Source organism: Grampus griseus, assembly GCF_964374135.1.
Source record: "Grampus griseus genome assembly, chromosome: 7".
Taxonomy (NCBI): Eukaryota; Metazoa; Chordata; class Mammalia; order Artiodactyla; family Delphinidae; genus Grampus; species Grampus griseus.
In genome coordinates, this window is record NC_139001.1 from 34818491 (window position 1) to 34827586 (window position 9096).

Below are 9096 nucleotides of genomic sequence, written 5' to 3' on the forward strand. Positions count from 1 at the left end.
GTATAGAGATACAGGCTTGGAAAACAGGCAGGAACAGGGGCTCTGGCAGCGGACAAGGACCCAGCCACAGTCACAGCCTGTGAAGATGCTGCTGATCCTGCACAGCCAGCAGTGGCTTTGAATGCTGCTGTTGGGACCATCACTGCTGCTACCTCCAGGAAAAGTGGGCATACTGTATGTCAGTGCCCTACACCCCTGCCACTTGGCATCACTAGCTCCTGTTGCTAGGCCTGGGTTGGGTGTGCCTGACTGGTCAAGCCTGGATCACAGGCTACAAATCCTAGCTGCAAGGGAGTCCTGAACATTCAGCCTGTACCTGGCTTTATCAGATTCTTAGTGAGAGGCCATCTCTGCCTCCCACCTAGACTCAGGAAGCGCATTTTGAGCTGGGCAACCAAAAGAATGACAAAGGTTTGTTTCAGTATTTGATGCTACCTTACTACAACCATTATTTCTATTCTCATTAATGAGAAGACTTCCTGCTATGCCCGGTGAGGGACAGGTAATAATTATAATTGCAACAGATAACATTTATCAAGTGCTTACCATTTCCTAAGCCCTGTGTCAGTCCCTTTATATAGCTTTTAAGTTGTCACAACGATCCTATGTGGTAGGTACTATTATTTCCTTTTTATGGTTGAGGAAACTGAGGCACAGAATATTTGAGTAACTTCTGCAAAGTTTAGTAAGCAGCATAGGTGGGATTTAAAACCAGGCAGTCTGGCCTGGGCCTCTTTGAAAGAAGATAAGTGACTTGTCACCTGCCACATCGGTTTCGAGGCTTGCCAGCCTCCTCTTTTTCTTCAGTATACATTTTTGGGGAGTCCCTTTTGGCATTATGCTAGAGGTGAAGATCATTGAGGCTGACAGGCAAACTATCCATTCCCATACATTTCTATTAAGTAGAGACTGGAGGTGATTTGACACTGTTTCTTTGATTTATGCAAGGACAGGGAAGATGTAATAGGGACACCAAGCATTCTTCTCTCTGCTCTAGGTATATGTATGTGTAGAAGGAGGCTTCTCTGGGGAAGGATAAAATAATCAGGGGTCTTGGTCTATCATTTGTCTGGCCGCATAACCTCTAGCAGTAGTTCTCATTGCAGCTGTTTCACCTACATGACACTAGTCCACGTGCTGGACTATATTGAGAGAGAGGGAGGGGATGGGGGCAGTGTCTATTTCCCAACCTCTACTCTGTGCCTCCACAGGGAATTCCAAAAAGACTTAAGCATTTCTTTCCTCAAGATTTCCAGTGATAAGATTCAAACCATACAAGCTGGGAGCTTGGGGAGGGATTGCAAAGTCAGCTGTTGTGCTCACTAGCTTTACTAAGGGGCTTACATTTACATGCACCATCCAACAACGCAAGGCCCTGAAGCCCACATCTCCAGAGTTCTCTCCCAGAGGACATTCCCCTGGCTGTTGGAGAGGGCCCCAAGAGGTCTCCGTCCACACCCTTCCTTATCACATATCCCGTCTCCCTTCTACCCCTCACTGCAAATGCGAAGGAATAGCAGCTGTGGATAATAATGAATTCTGCTGTTTTGAAGTCCCTTTGGGATGTGTGGGAGGTAACGTCCAGCAGACACACAGGTATAAAACATGGAGCTCAAAAGAGATGTCTGGACTTGGGAGTCGGCAGTGAACAGTAACAGAAATCAGTGGAATCAATTAAGTTAAGGAGGGAGAGTGTTTAGAAGCACAGGGACAGTAGAAGGTAGAACCCTGGTAAGCATCAGTGCAGGGAGGAAAGATGAAAGGGCAGCAAGAAAGGCAGTGAGAGGGAGGAGGAGACATAGGCTTCACAGAGGCCAAGAGAGGAGCTCATTTCAATGAGGAGACAGCCAACTTTGTCTTAAGCAGCTGGAGATGTGAGCACAAACAGCTCCCGGGTCAACAGTTAGGATGCAGCAGAGAGGATGCAAAGATGAGAGAGCAGACAATTCGTTGAAGATGAAAAGAGAAGTGACAATAGCTCCAGGGCATCCAGGTGGAAGGAGGGTTTGTATTCTTTGCATAGGCTGGAGGAAGTGTTGGTAGAAAAGGAGAATGGATGATACAGGATGGTGGAGCAGAGTTCCATGGATGCAGAGGTTGGAACAAGGGCTAAGCCATGGGCTGAAGGGTTGCCTCTTCCTCTGAGGCAGGAAGAAAAGATAAAAGACCAGATGTAGACATAGATGAGTTTAAAAACAAAAGTGCTTTGTAAGCTTTCAAAGTCATACAAATATAAGACTATTACCTATCATTTTATTTAGAACAGTTGCTTCCTTAAAAAGCCATCTCTACATTTAAAACATTTTGATGCTTTAATTTAGTAAAAACTAAGGTCAGGGACATTATTTAGACAAGAACCAAAACTTCCCCATCTCTGTAAACCGTTTCTCTAACAGAATAAAAGGAAATAATTAGTTTGTGCCTAAAACTCTCAGCTGCTATCATATCAATCACTATACAAGGTTAGGACTAACTGGAGATACAGTTAGTCACGGAAAGAAATATAAAAAGCACTGGGTTCAAACTCAGTTGCGTGCTGACTAAAACACTGTGGAATTTGAGAGGGAAAAGATAAATACGCTAGATTGCAGATTTCTCCCAAAGTAAAAATTTAGACGATGAGTATAAATAAACTCAAACAAATAGGGTCATCAAATCAAACTTTTCTCAGCCAAGGCAGGAGCCTATAAGTAGCTAAATATTTATCGTAACAGTTGGCTGTCGAAAACTTTGCTACATTCACCATTAAAGCAAATGTGAAGTACTTTTCTCAATTAAAGGACAACTCATAATTTTTTAAACTCACAAAACATCATGTATCTTCTCTATCATCCTAATTTTATTAGGGTTGATGACATAGGTGGTTTTCTTAAGATCATATTTGCCATTTTAATGTGTAAGTAATGCACTATATAGAGAGTGGTAGAAGTTAGAAAAAAGGATAAACAGCTAATAGGTGCCAGGTCCTATGAGGTTATAATGATGGAAAGTTTGAGCTGTCAAAGAATTTTAGAGACAACCAGATTTGACACATACAATGATAACAACACAAGGTGGTCCAGGTTCATTGCCACGACAGTAGCAAAGGAAAGAATGATTCCTATTTGGTTGTAGATCCAGGAAGCCACACAGGGGACAGTTCATGTGACCTGGGGGTTGTGGTAGGTTGAAAAAATCCCCCCCCAAAGATATATTAACTTCCTAATCCCTGGAACTTGTGAATGTTACCTTATAAGGCAAAATCATGGATGTTACCTTATTTTGCAAAAGAGTCCTTGAAGATTTAAGGATTTTGAGATGAGGAGATTATCCTGGATTATCAGATGAGCCCTAAATCTCACCACAAGTGTCCTTATGAGAGACAGGCAGAGAGAAATTTGACACACAAACTCACATGCAGAGAAGGATGGAACAGAAAGAGCTGCAGTCACAATCAGCAATGCCAACAGTCACCAGAAGCTGGAAGAGGCAAGAAACAGATTCCCCTAGAGCCTTCAGAGGGAGTGCAGATATGCTGACCCCCTGATTTTGGACTCTTGGCTGCCAGAATTGTGAGAGAATAAATTTCTGTTGCTCTAAGCCACCCCGTTTGTGGGAATCTGTTATAGTAGCCACAGGAAACTAATACGGGGGTCTTGAAGGATGAGGAGGGTTTCACCAGATGAGAACTACAGCGTGTGGAAAGGGGCAGTTTATTTTGAGAGAAGGGTAGGATAAAGGCAATAATATGGATAAAAATGAGTAAATTTTCTAACGAATAGTTCAGCTCAGGTATGATGTAAATATAGAGGGCTAGGTAGGAAAAGAAAGATGGGCAGTTATTTTGCAGTAAAGACACAGGTACATTTTTGAGCAGAAAAAGGACATAATCAGCGCTATGCAGAAGATATACTTCTATCAGCTTGCAGAAAGGTTTCTGGACTTGTTAGAATAATTTACAGACAGTCTATATAACATGGAATTATATTTACATTTTTTAACCTTTTATTTTGAAATAAACTTGTATTTTTATTATGATACTTTTTATTCTGACAATTTCACTCTATAGACTCCTTTTTTTCTTATTTTTTAAAAATTTATTTTATTGAAGAATAGTTGATTTACAATGTTATGTTTATTTTCTCCCGTTGCGGAGCACAGGCTCCGGACGCGCAGGCTCAGCGTCCATGGCTCACGGGCACAGCAGCTCCACAGCATGTGGGATCCTCCCGGACCGGGGCACGAACCCGTGCCCCCTGCATCGGCAGGCGGACTCTCAACCACTGCGCCACCAGGGAAGCCCTATAGACTCCTTTAATCTGGAAAAGTTACAAATTCTTATTTTGTCTTTCATGACCTTGACATTTTAAAGAGTACAGGCCAACTAAATTATAATGTCATTCTATCTGGGATTGTCTGATATTTCCTCAGGATTAAATTCAGGTTCTTATTGGGCAAAAGTAGCATGGAAGTGATGTTGAGTTCTCAGTATATATCAAGAGCACATAATGTTGGTTTGCAACGTTACCTTGATCACTTGATTTAAGTACTGTCTGCCAGGTTTCTCCACTGTAGACTTGCTATTATTTATGATTAATAAGAATCTGGTAGGGAGACATGTTGAGTGTATATAACTATTCTGCTACTAATCAAAATTTTCACTCACTAGTTTTAACATCTACTGATGTATCTTGCCCGAATCAAGTATTTCTGTGATAGTTGCCAAATGGTGATTTTTCTAATTTTATTATTTCTTTTGCTGATTGGCAAGAGATTTCCTCTCCACCCGTATCTGTCTGTATACCTATCCATCCAACAATATGGGCTCATCTATCAGTATTTATCACCACCTATCAGTATTTATCAGTATGGACTCATGGATTCTTATTTTATTCAATAGATTATAATCTATTACTATCATAATTAATTTTCACAGGCCAATGGTCCCATATTTGGCCAGTAGCCCTTCAAGATGATTCCTGTGTCCCTTTGACAGACCCCATCATTCACTGAACACTCTTACTTTCTGAACAGCAGGATATTTCTGCCTCATTTTGTACTTTCTCAGTCCCAGCCTCAGTCAATCAACCATTTCACCAAGAAGCTCTGTTTCCTTTTACTGGAGAATGGGGCAGAATGAGTTTAGAAACCAAAATCTAGGCACTCGATATGCCCATTGCTACTGGAGTGTCATTGGTTCTAGGTTCACTCAGGGGACAGAGCTTGAAAATCTATATATATTTGTATATACATACATGCATGAATATAAACATACCCACATTTCTTTTCTCCTATCTATCTATCCACCTATCCATCATCTATTTGAAAACCCATGCATTCACACCGATACTTTCCATTCCAAATAAAAACCATAGGGTTCATTCTAGCATTTTCCTTTTTAATGTATATAACTACTTTTCTAACAGTGAGAAATATGGTTCCTATTATTTACAATATATTACTTTTTGCTCAGTCCTAGAATACATAGAAAGTAACTTCAGAGTTGCTACCCCATACCTCTGTGAAAACTTAACTAGACTTGAAAATTTATTTACTGTTCTTTTTAAAATCTTAAGTTTAAGGGTATGTCATCAAATACAGTGATCTAAAGTTACTTGGATTCATTAGTTTTCCCCCTCGCTTCAGCGTGACTACGCTATTCATTTGAATTACGGTTAGGTTTACTTAGGTCTACTTGTATATAGTTTTAGAGTTTTTCCCTATCTTTATGTGCACGTATGTTTATTTTCTTATGTTTTAGTATGCGAAACATTAACTAGTTTCAAAAGCCAGAACTTTATAAATAGGTGTATTCAAAAGTGTCATTCTCTTCCTTTCTTCTTTCTGTTTCTCACTCCTAATTCCTTACCACCTGTGTTAGTTTCCTATTGCTGCTGTAACAAATTACCACAAACTTAGTAGTTTAAAACAACAGAAATTTATTCTTTGATAGTTCTGGAGGCCAGAAGTTTGAAAGGAGTCTTATGGGGCTAAAATCAAGGTGACAGCAGAAGCAAGCTCCCATGGAAGCTCTAGGGGAGAATCTGTTTCCTTCCCTTTTCTGGTGTCTAGAGCTGCATTCCTTACATTCCTCAACTCCATTTTCAGAACCAACAGCATAACAGCTTCTGACTCTGCTTCCCTCTGTTTCCATCATAAGACTTTCTCATCTGCCTGTAGTCAAATCTCCCTCTGCCTGCCTCTTATAAGGATACTTGTGATTACATTTAGGACCTACCTCGATAATCCCATCTCAAGATACCTTATTTATTTGTTTATTTATTTATTTTTTGGCCGTGCCACAGGGCATGCAGGACCTTAGTTCCCCTACCAGGGAATGAACCCTTGCACCCTGCAGTGGAAGTGCGGAGCCCTAACCACTGCACTGCCAGGGAATTCCCTCAAGATACCTAATTTAATGATATCTACAAAGACCCTTTTTCCATATAAGGTAACATTCACAGGTTCCAGGGTGGCCATTTTTGGTGGCCACTACTTAGCCAACTATAGGTATCTAATCTTAATAGTATCTTGTTTATGCTTCCTGTGTTTCCATTTGTACAAATGATTAGATACATGTGTGTTTTCTCATTTCCCATTCTTTCTTACACAAAAGGTGACATAGTATAAAAACGCTTGCATTTTGTCTTTTTCACTTAACAAAATATCCTGGAAATCACTCTACATTAGTTCACAGAAAATGACCTCATTCTTTTTACACCTTCAGAGTACTCTGTTGTATGGATGTACCACAGTTTATTCACACACTCTCCTATGTACAGGGATTTAGGTTTTTTCTGATATTTTGCAATTACAAATAATACTACAGTGACTAACTTTGTGTACAGAATTTTCATTACTGTTGGAGTTGTAGCATCGGGGTAGATCTAATTTGCATTTCACTTATAATGAGTGATTTTTTTTTTTTTTGCGTTACGCGGGCCTCTCGCTGCTGCGGCCCCTCCCGTCGCGGGGCACAAGCTCCGGACGCGCAGGCTCAGCGACCACGGCCCACGGGCCCAGCCGCTCCGCGGCATGTGGGATCCTCCCGGACCAGGGCACGAACCCGCGTCCCCTGCATCGGCAGGCAGACTCCCAACCACTGTGCCACTAGGGAAGCCCATAATGAGTGATTTTTGAAGATATTTTCATATTTTTGAGAAATGTGTATGTGCAAATTGTCTCCCTGTTAGTAATGTCTCTTATCATTATTTTTGTTGTTCAAGAGTTTTTTTTTTAACATAGTCAAATGTATCAATTTTATTTTTTATTTTATCTGAATTTCAAGTCATAGTTAGAAAGTCTTTTCCTACATCCAGGCTATAGAAAAAATCATACATGGTTTCTTCTAGTACTTACAAGGTTTCATCTTGGACATTTATATCCCTGGTCCATTTGGAGTTTATTCTTGATAATAATGTGAGACTTGGTTCTAATTTTATCTTTCTCCAAATAGCAAACCAGTTGTCCCACCAGTATTTATTAAAATGTCTATCTTTTCCCAAGTGATTTGAGATACCATGTTTGTCACATACTAAATTTCCATATGTATTTGAATCTATTTCTGGGACTTCCTATTTTATTACACTGGTCTATTTGTCAATTTATGCACCAGTACCATGAGTAGATAGACAAACCAGATTTATAGTGTATTTTAACAACTGGTAGGGCTAGTATCCCTCATAAACTTTTCTTTTTCAGTGTTTTCCTGGCTATTTTTTCATGCTTATTTTTCCACATAAACTTTAATAACTTGTCTAACTCCATAAAAATCTTATTGGTACTTGTTAAATTTATAAAATAACTTAGATAAAACTGGTATCTTTATGACATTAAGGAATGTCTTTCATTTGTTTCAAGTCTGTTTTTGTATCTTTCAGGAGTGCTTTAAAATTTTTCTCATATAAGATTTGCACATTTCTTGATAACTTAATTCTAAAACATTTTATCTTCTGTTACTACTGTATTCTCTACTTTCTGGGTCCAAAGTAAAAATATCCATAAGATCTACCTTATTAGTTATGCTATTTACATCTATATTTCTTTCCCTCACTTATTTTTTTGTTTACTTGGTCTGCATGTACTGAAAGTGGCATATTAAAAGTTTCCTGCTACTAACGTATTTCTCTCCATGTTTCTTTGCATGTCCTATGATTTTTGCTTTGTAAATGTGTTGCTGAGTCATTTGGTGAATAGAATTTATAACTGTTATATATTCATTGTGAATTGGGACATTAAAACATGTCCTTCATTGTCTAATTTAATGCATTTTGGTTTAAATTCTACTTTTTTTTTTTTTTTTTTTGCGGTACGCAGGCCTCTCACTGCTGTGGCCTCTCCTGTTGCAGAGCACAGGCCCCGGACACGCAGGCTCAGCGGCCACGGCTCACGGGCCCAGCCGCTCTGCGGCACGTGGGATCCTCCCGGACCAGGGCACGAACCTGTGTCCCCTGCATCGGCAGGCGGACTCTCAACCACTGCGCCACCAGGGAAGCCCCTTGATTTACATTTTTTTTTCTTTGTGTTTTTATAAAAATGCTATTCCACTGCTGCCTTTCTTGTATGTTATTTTTGAGCAGGCTGGTCCCAGTTTAATTCTCTTGTCCTTGTCATTTCTTATCTTTTTTGTTTCAAGGCTTAGGTATTTTTTCTTTATCTTTGAAGTCCAATAGCTTTACTTGCATATGTTTGTGAGCTGACAATTCTGGTTCAATTTCCCCATGTAATTTACGGGTATATAGAATTATCAATATATCTTCTTTCACATTCTGAACATTTTTTGGATTTTAAATATAGTTCTGTTTCATCATTTTGTTTAGGCAGTTTAGGGACTGCCATTATTTGTACGTTTTTTCTTCTTTCTCTTTCATTTCAACCACTTCTCTCTGATCCTAATTACTTTTAACTTTGTATCTCATTTTCATTATCTTGGTTATTTTTCTGCCTTTTTCAATTTCCCTTATTAAATTTTCACTTGATCTTATTTTCCCCCAGAATCTTTGCAATTTATTCTTCACTTCTGTGATAATTTTTGTCTTTTACTCCTATTTTCTTTCCTGGATTCAACCTATTCCCTTCTCATTTCTTCCTGTTTCTTTTTTTGTTTGTTTGTTTCTA